Source organism: Lepeophtheirus salmonis, chromosome 6 (genome assembly GCF_016086655.4).
Source record: "Lepeophtheirus salmonis chromosome 6, UVic_Lsal_1.4, whole genome shotgun sequence".
In the NCBI taxonomy this organism is placed as follows: Eukaryota; Metazoa; Arthropoda; class Copepoda; order Siphonostomatoida; family Caligidae; genus Lepeophtheirus; species Lepeophtheirus salmonis.
In genome coordinates, this window is record NC_052136.2 from 29,348,143 (window position 1) to 29,360,265 (window position 12,123).

Genomic DNA, 12,123 nt, shown 5'->3' on the forward strand with positions numbered 1-12,123 from the left:
TTATGGTTTACTCACTAGATGGCTCTTAAGTTGAATCTATATCCCCCTTTAAATACTTTTTATGATAATTAACAAGATTTTTTGCAAAAGAACAATATGTTTCAACAAATTCAGTCAAATTGACTCAACTCACTAAATACTCTGATCACATAAAGAAATGTCCTAATTTCCATAGTGGAACATCCTGTTGGGTTCAAGGGGGAAAAGTTGATGTTATTTTAAATACTCAGGAGTGCAACTTTGATTTATTAATAAAAAAACATTAAATTTTTCTCATCAACTATCGTAGGCATTGAATGAATATGCCTTCATTTCCTCTAGAAACCTAATCATAGACTGTATTAAGTGTTTATTTATATATTATGCTATGAATCTCTCTTTTGAATGAATAAATATATTTATTCATAAAAAATCCTGTTCCAAACTACATACAAGGGCTTGGAAATGATAAATATTATAATATTTATTTTTTTAATATGAAGTGTACATATATATTATAGGTAGTCCTTGACTGAGTAATCCAAACTCCCTTTTAGGGTAGGAATAAAAGGGAGAAAGTGGTCAAACATAGGTGATTATTTCACCTTAGGCATGAAAAAATACTCTCACGTAATAATCAGAAAGTGGTTTTTTTTCTTTATTCAGGGCCAAATACACTTCATAAAGGAGGCTCTTTCTATAACTTAAGGGATCGCTTGGCAATACCAACCACTTTAGAAATGTAACCAGGATAAGACGGATACATATCGTTTCGAATCAGGATCGGTTTTGAGTTTTAGACGTAAATATTCAAGCCAATTTCCAACTTTCAAATCTAGATCCGAAACTAAAATTAAACACATAATTGTATTAAATCTCATGAACATACTACCCCAAGTTCGGACTTCATTAAAATAGGATGCAGATTAAAGTTACATTCATATGAAACAATGAATGATCCTATGTCAATACTATTGACACATAATTATTGGTTATTATTATTAATATTTTCATGGATCCCAGTTCAAGTCCATGGGAAATAAAATAAATTTTAAAGAGTACTTTATATTCAGTTCAATTTTTTTTGCATGATTTTCGAGTCCAAGTAGAATATTGAGTCTTTGATTATGTGACCAAGTCTAGTTGCAAATCTCGAGTCCTAGTACTCATCCCTAATGTATTTCGGTTGTTTTTTTGTATAGTAGTATTTGAGTGGTACCGGGGTAATGACACATTCCAAACTGTGCTAGATGCACAGTTACTTATACAGTCTTTACTGTATTTACACGCAGCCTGCACGATGTCCTCCATCATTTCCATGTTCTTCAGATGCTTCCTTAAGGGAATATTTCCTGTAATGAAGCCAATTATAATTATGATACTGGATACTCTTCTGTTTAAAAAAAATATATCCACCCCGAACTAGGACCTTCCAGAATGAATTTTGCTTGACGACTTATTGAGTCATTTATCCATATCTGTTTCACAGTCTTCCTTCTGTACTTATCAATCTCAAATAATACTACGTTTTTTGGAACTTCAACTTCAGATTCCTCTTGGCATACGTATCAGCAAATTCATTAACAGTGCCCAATCCCAATGCCACTTTATTCAAGTCTCTTTTTCACTCTTTTTAGTGCTTCTATAAGCCTTAATAAATTTGTCTTTTATAAGGCAATCAAATTTCAGAGATAAACTAGTCCTACCAACCCAAACAAAAATCCACTACTATGAATATACAGGGAATCGCTTTGATTTTCGATATTTCACACATATTTGAAAATGATATTACTTGATCGTTGAGATTTTGGATAGAGGTGCATTTAGCTTTGTTTGACCTCAATATGAAGAAGTAAATATTATTGTCAATTAATTTTTGATTTAGCCCACGTCACTGTGTCCATTTGGCAAAAGTAAATCGGAATGGTGAGCCCCTCAAAACAGTGCAAAACATCGGTAATCAATTAAAAGAGGTTGTGGGATGGGGAAAAAACTGACAGTTCGAAGGGCCGATGTTTTCAGGACCTGTTGGAAGAACTGAAAGGACACTGGACTGGACAAAATAAGTAAGGACTGATATAACACTTGTATTTGGTAGTATAAAGATGCTCCAATACTGAATATCATACCTCCAGAAAAAGTTAAAATTATATTTGGACAACATTGAAAAATGATAAACAATGAGGTTTTCGCCACCGTAGTATTCACAGCTCTCAATCCCCCCTAGATTATTATTTGTAGAACTTATTCGAGAATAAGGGTTGTCAATTCACCATACTCATTTTAACGTCTTCAAGGCCTCCATTGAGCATAAGTGGGGTTCCAATTAATCAGGAAGAAATTAGTCTGATATGTTCGAGATTCAACTCTAGGATAGATAAATGCGTCGTCCCTGGAGCCCCATATTTTGAATGATTACTCTTGATTGGTTATGCCAACAAAGTTGAAGGTAGTTTATGTTTTTGCCCATGTTTTTTGTGTTAGATTCTTTGTCTTTGGTCAACAAGATTATGGCAAAAGTGTTTGAATCGATTTTGATCAAACTTGGTACGAAGATTATATATGGTCACAGTAAAATGCCATTAAATTTTGATTGGTCGCAGTCAGGTAGCACGGAACGTAAAAATGCATAATTGACCATAACATATTGAAGTACAGACACCAAATTAAGTACTTTTGTGGGTTTGATGTTTCATTTAGCAAAAAAATCAAATTTATGAACAATAACCCTAAGCGGAGGTTTGCAATCTACCGACTACCCATTCAAATTAGTATATGTATTGATTAATTTTTCCAATAGTTTGATTAAATAGTCATATTATTATAGTGACATTTTTTTAGAAAATTGAAAGTTTCATTTCAAAGTATCACTCCATAGCTATTTCATTAAGAGGCAGTTCAATTGAATTAAACTATTAACCACTCATGTATATATATTTATATATTTTTTTAAATATGATTTTTTTAGACATAATGATTGGTTTTCTGTACACATGTCATAATAGATATAATCACAATATATCTTTGAGATTGTGGTTTATATCCAGGTAAGTACGATTTATGTATAATACAATATTATATGGATAATATTCATAAGATTTTCTTATTAAGGACAATCCTTTGAAGGAATCATTCACTAGTAACAATGAAAAATTTAAAAAAAGTCTCAAAAAATGGTGAATTTGAACTCATCATGATCAATTCATAATATATTTGGAAAAAAAAGAAGATATCTTTAAAAAGTATTGCTTAAAAAAATTAGTTATGTAGTGAACATGTTGCAACTTGTATAGTTAAAAACCTATAATAATATAAGTCTCTTAATTCAATTAAAGGTTCTTAACTACAGATAAAGTTCTTGGGTATAAGAATTCATCCCACAAATTTGACTATAAAGTCAATAATTTACTCAAATCTGTATATTTTTGTTCAAGATTGTTTTTATTTTGACGTACTACATTTATTAATTTTTTTTTCAAATTATTCTTTAAATCTAATCATTCCATTTTGTTAATTATATATCCGCAGATCGAACAGAACATATTTAGAAAGATTTTAATGACATTTTTAATTATAAATACAATTTCATTTCTTTAGTAAAATTGTAATGGAACTTTACGTAATTACGTTAGACTTTGCAGTAAAAAATCACTTACCTGTCTAAAGTATGTATTTTGTAGCTATTAATGTTTTAAGGATGAATCGTTAATTTTGGATTCTTTCTCAATTCTCCATGTAAATATATTTATTTACAAATATAAATATTGTATTCAAGAATTAAATATACAACAGTTTTTAAGAAAATTTATCACGTTCAGTTGTAGTAGATTTTGAAACTGACGGACTCATTTTTTGTTATATTTTTTCTATACAATTTCTCGGTTTTTTTCTTCTTCCTTAGAGACACACACCACGACGGAACGGACACTCTTTCTTACCGCGTTTTGGATAGTATAATTATAAGTTTGTAAGACTTACCTACTTAGATATATGTTATAATATTACACTCTGCTTATATATCCATTATAAATTCAATACAATGTTACAATACTTTGTTCTACTCCATCTCAGAGACTTAAATAACAATATTGTGTATATAGGGAAGACGGTTGATACATGTGATGCGTCAACTTGAGAACAATCTAAAACAAAAATCAAGGAAAGGAGAAATTATTCATATACATGTTTGGACCGAAAAACGTGACTGTTAATTAATGTTAAATTTCTCATAAATAAAAAAAGGTTTAGTGATTATTTTTTGATTTTCTGGTTCAGCCATCATTTGTGCATGAACATATCATAATAAAAATTTGGTCATCATCATGCGTGAGTAATAAACTAAAAGAGTACGTAACTGAAGTTGAGGTGGCGACGATTATGGACATTGTGAAGTGCTCCAAGACCCTAGTTTCCAAGGTGGGCAAGATTGTCCACATACACGAGGATCCCCCATGCACTTCTGACAAAAGTCAGAAGGCCTGGAGGCTCGAGAGCTAAAGAAGCAAGAAGATGAGGCACCCTTTCTCGCCAGATTTGAACCCGCTGGACTTTGTTGCTAGTGACACTTTATGGAGGGAAACCAACAACCCCCCACACAAAAAGAACATACAATTATTACTACTGAGCAAACTCTCATTGTTAATCTCCGTCTTACATTTTCACTCACTCCTAAAAACAAGCACAATTTTAAATCACATAACCTATCTAATTTATAGTCGAGAATGGGTTAGGTTGGAAGATCATAATATGTACAGTTCTTAGAAATAAATTAGTATATTCCTTAATACACCGAGTACTCACATTTAGATAAATGAATACATCTGTTTTAACTTATGCACTTTCTAAAAAAGGATACGTCTCAAAGTTTACCTCCCTGACCTTACCAAGGACTAAGGAATTGAGAGCGATCAACAGTGAAGGGCATGCAGGATCCACTATCCAAACGTTAATGTCATGAATGCCACCATCAACGAGCAGATGACCACCACACCAGAGGATGTCATCATATGGGTGTGTGCCGTTTTTCGACCCGCCTAGAATATATGCTGGAAGCTGAGAGGGGACACTTTACGAATAAAATCTAAATACAGGGTTGATCTTATATAATGGTATACTTAATGTCAATTTAAAAAAATCGCCTATTTACCCGTCAATTTCATTCAAACTCGGCGAAAGATAAGTTTTGTGACTTAAGATTCCTTATGTAAAGTTTCGACTCCGTTAAAAACAAAACAAACGAGAACGAGTAACATTGAACAACAAAGGAGTTTAATTTTGAAGCTTCTCTCACGCGCCATGTCCCCCATGCTCATATCCAAGGAGATCGGGTGCAGCCGTACCAATGTTTATCGTGACAGGGACTTATTCACCGTCACCATGGTACTGGACGTTTTGGCCAGTTCAAGCGTAGTCTGCCCTCCCATTTTTTTTGAAAAGGAAGGAGTGGCTCAATGCAGATACTTACATTTAACTTCTAGGTAAGAAGTGCTACCTTGGGTCACATAAAAATTCGGGGGGAAAACTTTGTTTTCACTCAAGACAGAGCTCCATGTCATCACACCCCTAAGACCCAGACCTTCCTGAGAGAAAACTTTCCTTACTTTTGGGACCTCATCATGTGGTTGTCCTTCTCCCCAGATGCGAACCCCTTGGACTACTCTATCAAGGCACGTCTGGAGGAGAGGTTGTTTGCTATTCCTCACAGGAGCTTCCAGTCTCCATAAACTTCCATCAAGAAGGAGTGGGCCAAGCTCGAGTCTGTGTACATAGTCAAGGCCTGCAAGGGACTTAGTCCTCGTATATAGGTAATTATTGTAACTGAGACCTCACATATTGAATAAAAATTGTGCCGAGCATTATTTTGACATGATTTTGTTAAATAAATATTCTCACAAAATTTCTCCCAAATTTATTTTACATTTCAAATTTTTTTAAAGAATAAATTTCATAGCACAAGATAAGATCAACCCTCTATAAATGACAATGTCATTTTGAAGTTGAGTTAAAGCATGAGATATTTCTTTTAATGTAGATAACATGTTTTTTTTTCATTTTTTTTTTCATGTATTTTTCTTTTAACGACCTGTAGTTTTATGTTCAGTGTGTCTTAAAAGGTCATATACTTTTATTATTTTACTTCTTCTCTTGACTTTTTCAAAGTGTTCCCAAAAAGGTGACGAGTGCAAATACTAAAATTTTTATTTGATATGGTATTTTAAACACAACGACAAATAAACAATAAAACATAAAAAATTTAAATGAAAGAATTTGTAATGGGGTTTCTTTTCTTAAAAAAGGGCAATTGGTTAAAGTCAGACCTAGTCCCAAAAAATTATAACTTAATTTTTTTTCAAAAATCTGACCCCCCAAAAAAAAAAAAAATATATATATATATATATTCTGCAGATGCAACAATTCCGAAAAATATCATCTCCATCAAAAACGATAATGAAAAGAAACCCAAGGAAGATAGATAGCATTATTAGCAAATCTATTGATGAAATTTTAAAACATATACACTAACCTTTGTAGTAGAATAAAAGGTCTGAATCAATTGGTAATTCCTAGAGTAAAGCACATCCTGAGATGTACACCACACCATATGATGAGACAGTGTGCCATACTAGGAGGAAGAAAGGATTTGATTTCATTCGGCTCACCTTAAGGAACATGCTTGGTTATTTTATACGTCTACTTGCTAAATACAGATTTTTTTCGAGTCTGGATACATCTTTCGATGCTCTTCAACAACTTGCAATAAGAATTGAAGCTACGATTCGTCAGTTGTTAACGACCCACTTTATTCCTTAAGAATTGCCACTCCTCGTTCTGCTAGGTCATTGACAACTTAAAGAGCATCAATTATTTCAAGAAATTTCATATAATCATTCTTACATGGGCCACAATTTTGGACCAACTTTTAAAAACTCTTCTGGGAGTTGTAGCATCGCCATGAATTTTTTTGTCTTTTTTTTTTTGTAACAAAGCCTTCTAAATTTTTATGGATAATTTTTTTCTGTTAAATTTTGGTATGGTTTCTCCTTATTTTTCATTTCAAATAATATTTCCTTTTTCGTTGCCAAACTCACTCGAAGATCAAACAGGGCCAAACCAGAAAACATAATTTTTATTCCACGTTTTAGAGTACCATCAAAAAATAATAGTGCAAGTTCCAAAAATTCTATATATTTATTTTTTGGAACTCCGTTGAAGATGATCGTTGGCAAAGTTGATAATTTCTAGTCGTATATCTTCAGTGTGACATGCTTTTGCATTATTTACAGTTTCAGGCTCGTAATTAGTTTTGTCTATCATTTTCCAAATTTTTTGAAGTGTAGACCTTTGGTTGAGGGGGGTACCTCACATGCATACATTAAAAACAAAGCTAATGATTTATTTGCTAAAATCATATTATTATTTGTTACCAAATGTTTCTTAAATAATCATATTACGAGTATAGTTCCATGCCAAATGGATTTAAATTGTAAAAAAAAGTATTCCAGATGTGCCTATCAGAAATTATGATTCATAGAGGGCGCTTTGATATTTAGAACACCTTTGAAGAACCAATAAATTAGATTAATTTAACATCTCAAATCAAAGACCAATATAAATAAAAGAAAAACATCATGTTTTGTCAAGGAAAATTTCTACTATTTTGCATTGTAATTCATATTATAAATATTTTTTCGCAGAATAGCATAAATATATCTTAGAGTAAATAACGTCATCTTTAAAAAATTACAGAACATTAAAAGCTGTATTGTGAATTGTTTTCACGATAATCGAGGACGAAGTCATTTTTTTGAAAAAAACTGGCAATTTTTAAAAACTTTCAGGTCGTTGAGCTACATCTAAATGTTTTTCAACTTCGCTGAAACTTTGCCAATTCGATTTTCTTATCAATAGACACGAATTTGAGCTGGCGACCCATATATTTTAACAAAATAAAAAATAAGGAACGCCCTATGATTTTTTTGGGGCCTCTTATATCATTAAGTGGCTATTTTCGACCGACATAAAATCTCCTTTCTTTGCCTTTTCATTATCTCTCTCCTTATCTCTGTCTCTTCCCTTTCCCTTCTCCATCTGTATCTTTACACATCCCTCTCTCTATTTCTTTTCATCCACCTTCATTTTTTGTTTCTATTCACCCTCTGCTACTATATATATACATATATATATATCAAAAGAACAAATTTATACAAGGGATTATATAACGGAGTTGATAATTTTTGGGGGTAAGACCGCCCAAATGATAAGAGCTAGGAACGCCCCTGGTGTACACGCATGATAGATTTGATCAAATCAGCTTTTGGTAGTAATAATTAAACCAAAATAATAAAGAATTTATCTGCATCCGTCTCCCCTACTGAAGGTGTCTGTTTTTTTTTGTCTAGAAGATAGGTTAACAAAATAAATAAATGAAGGTATCCATCATCTATAATATGTACATAAGGGTACAACACAATGCATTATATATGTAAATGTTTTTATTAATAATCAAGTATTAAAAGAGAGAAAAGTTACAAGTGTCAAAAGGCATACAACATTATAATGACAGTCCGAGGAATCCGCTTATGTTGGATCTTGAAGGACAGAGTAAAATTCTGCACTATAAAAGAAATCCGCCTTATCAAAGTAATGGATACACTCTATAAGTTTCCACACATGTATTACTTTCTCTTTCTATCTCGAAATTAGAGACAGGAACAGAGCCATTGGAGTTAGAGAAGACGAAGCTTGACTTTTTCGAGATATTCTGAAAATTAGCACTTTGGAGGATCATGAATGTCTCATTATGTGGAGAAAGTTAATAGTTCCTCTCTTATGGAGTATACCGGTGAAGGGGAGGTAAAAGTAGGACTAGGAGTCGATCCATAGACTAAGAAAACAGGCCAGAGGAGATCACATCGTAGAAATAGTCTTAGTATATCTCATAATTAGATGTGATCTCCTCTATTCTCATCCTCAGTTCAACGTTCAGTCAACGTACAAACCAATTAGACAAAGGAAAATCCCAAGCTATTTTTTTACTACATAAACTTTTAAATTTTAAATCAGGAACAAGTTTAGAACTCAATATCTTGGCAACCCTGAAATCTATGACTATGAAAGTGAGCTCCTTAGATTTAGCTGACAAAAATGTACAAGAAAAAATACGAAAAATCTAAGATATTCACGGAATATGAAAGCCGTGTGCCCATCATTGTGTCCCTCCGTGCCAGGTGCAACCCCAAGAGATTATTTAATAAACATTTCAAAGGAAAATTTCCAAGGACCAACAGTTAAGGATCTAAGACTATACACAAGGGTGGGTTGGAGGGACTTTAGCCCCCTCCCAAATTAAGGAATTTTTGTTTTTTATTAACAAACTTTGTATTTAATTTTTTTTTGCAAAAAAAATAATATTTAAAAATTTAATTAAATTTTTTCAATATTTACTAAAAAAATTTTTTTTTGATAAAAACCTTTTGGTTTTTGAAATTTTTCTTCAAAAACTATAATATTTTAAAATTTTTTAACATTTAAATTTTTTCTGAACCGCTATGGGTTCTTGAATTTTTTTCCAAAAAATTAAGTATTTAATTTTTTTTTCAAAAATTTTTATTTTTTGTAAACAGCTGTGTATTTTTGAAATTTTGTTGGACTCAAAGTAGAATTAAGTATGTACATCAGAGTAATTCTTGGCAATGTCTTTTTTTATTTTTTTCTCCCCCTCCACCCTCGTCACAGCTGATTGTAGGCGATCTAATTAAATGTCATGAGTTCCAAAACATTCTTCAAATTGTAAGGTTTACTATAGTTTTTTTCTTGTTTATTTTTTGTGCAAAAATCACACAATGATCTCTTACTAAATCCATGCTAACTCTCAAGTTCAAATCCCATCACTATCAAAGTATTTTCTATGTATCAGTGAACCTACATAGATAAAACTAAGAGTTTGGATTGAATGAACTTTTGTTGGGTTCAAAGTGGAAGAGTCCAGGTATAATATTACGTAAATCAGGAGATTGCATTAGCCAGTTTACTCCTATTGGTTGCTGCAATTCAAATGAACACTTTCAATTATGTCCTAAAGAAGCATCTGCTTCTTTAGGACATAATTGAAATTTTTCAATAAAGCCAAATAAAGAGTGACATTTTATAACTAATTTGACTTATTAATTTGGTAATATTTTGAAGTACCTATGGCCCATAATCATTCTATTGAAGCATTGGATATTACGCAGGATACTAATTTATTTGGAGGATAAGTAATTTTAAAGCTGTTGTGTAGTTAATGCATTTATTAAACGATCTTTATTTTAGGCAAGTTAGGAGTAGGTTAGTTTATTCACATAGTGGGGAACGGGGTTAAATTTACAAAGTTCAATATAATAAAATTTTTATTTGTGATAAAAAAAACATCAACAAAAAAATAAAATTAAAAAAATGTATTTATAAATTTGGCTTATCTACATATTGAAAGGATTGTTAAGTAGCTATCTGTTGATTATTCACCTTTACTGATTATTTGGTATCGTTGGAATTTGTTGTACTGTCTTCAAAGAATGCATAACTGTGGCAGTAACAGTACATGTTTAGGAGTAATTTTGACAAACATAACCTTTTTTTTTTTTTTTTTTATCAAACCCATGAGGCTACCATTTTTTTTGTTTTTGCGTTCTTGGGTTAAAAGTTTTTTTAATTATTGTTTTGGAATAAATTAGGTACTTTAACATTCGATTCAAATGGACAAATATATTATTTATTTGAATTTTTAAATTATTTGACACCTCCATTTTGTGTCCAAATGGGTCCCCACCCCATGCGTCCATGGAACGGGCAGGCACACGAACAGCTTTTAAAAATAAAAAAACATTTTTTTAGTTTGCAACTACAAAAAGCCGGGCCCTCTCCGGTTATAGTATTATTTTAATCTATTGAAATCACTAGTGATGAAAATTGGGTGATTATTTTAGCTTTCACGTTTTTTTTCTTCTTAATGTTCCTTTAATTGGTTAGATGGATTTACACTAATTAAGTAAAGTAAACATTATAGTATTACATTTACTCCATCTAACCTAGGAATCTTGTGTGAAGTCCATATGCATAAAGTAATAAATTATACTTCTTTCTCTAAGAATGACTGGGTGCGAACCTACACACATTGAGTTTGAGAGAACCATTTCTCCAGAGTGCTGTGTCAATGAGTTACCTCGATTCCATGACCGGTTTTTTTTTTGAGTTGCTAAACTGAGGAATATATTTCTTTTTCCGAATCTGTGCTCATTATTATTTACTTCCCAAGGTGTGCACTTCCTTTTCTACTACATTCAATTATATTCAGAATATTGAGATAAAAACTTGAGCGCTCCAGCCTATGTAGAAGTGGAGGAAATGACAATTCAACGTGATCGCCGAATTTCTATTCGCGCACTCAAAGTAGTTGGACGTCTCCAGGACAACCGTCTACGCCGTTAGAAAGTCCAAAACGTCGGAGAGGAAAAGGGCTCCTTCAAAAAGGCCAAACTGGTCACGTAGGAGTTAAAGAAAACAGCCCAGGCCAATTTCTTCAAAGTCTATGTGGACCCATGTAAAGGACCTCGGGGTTTCAGACCAGGCTGTCAGACAGATATAAAAAAGGGGGTGGAAAGAGCCTTGTGAGATTAGAGAGGCCACTTTAGACACGAGCAACCAAAGAAACCAATCTTCTCCATTACAAGACTCTTTCCCAGACATTTTCTTGTTACCTAACCTTGTTCTAGTAACATTGAGCAACACTGATACTTTGTTGGAAGTTATAAGTGCAAATCCTATTTGGACTTGGAGTAGATTGAGGATCGACAAAAGAGTTTTTCCCGCCTACATGTCCTTGCTATATAAGGAGTTGGATTGGTGTTGATTTCCTTTCTCTCACGGCTGTTTGGAGCTGATTTAATTAATTATCACGTTAATTTTCCGTTTATTTTATTTTTAAATATCGGTAGTACAAGTTTTATACAAGAATGTTGTTCGATGACATGCAATATATGATGCCTTGTTTTTTTGTAAGATTTATACATATTACGTCATACAATCGTGCTTATTTTACAATAATAAAAAAATGACATGAAAACAGTGTCTCTTATATACATTGTTTCTAGGTATCCTTCCTGAAAC

At 32.4% G+C, this 12,123-nt stretch overlaps 1 protein-coding gene across 1 annotated transcript in view; it reads right to left on the reverse strand.

The window, feature by feature from the left end:
- LOC121119300 (aminopeptidase N) overlaps positions 1 to 4,123 on the reverse strand; it is a 28,550-nt gene extending 24,427 nt beyond the window's left edge. The window contains exon 1 of the mRNA XM_040713931.2: positions 3,636 to 4,123. The gene's annotated coding sequence lies outside the window, so the exon portion shown is untranslated. The remainder of the gene's footprint in view (positions 1 to 3,635) is intronic.
- Between the last annotated feature and the right edge of the window lie 8,000 nt (positions 4,124 to 12,123).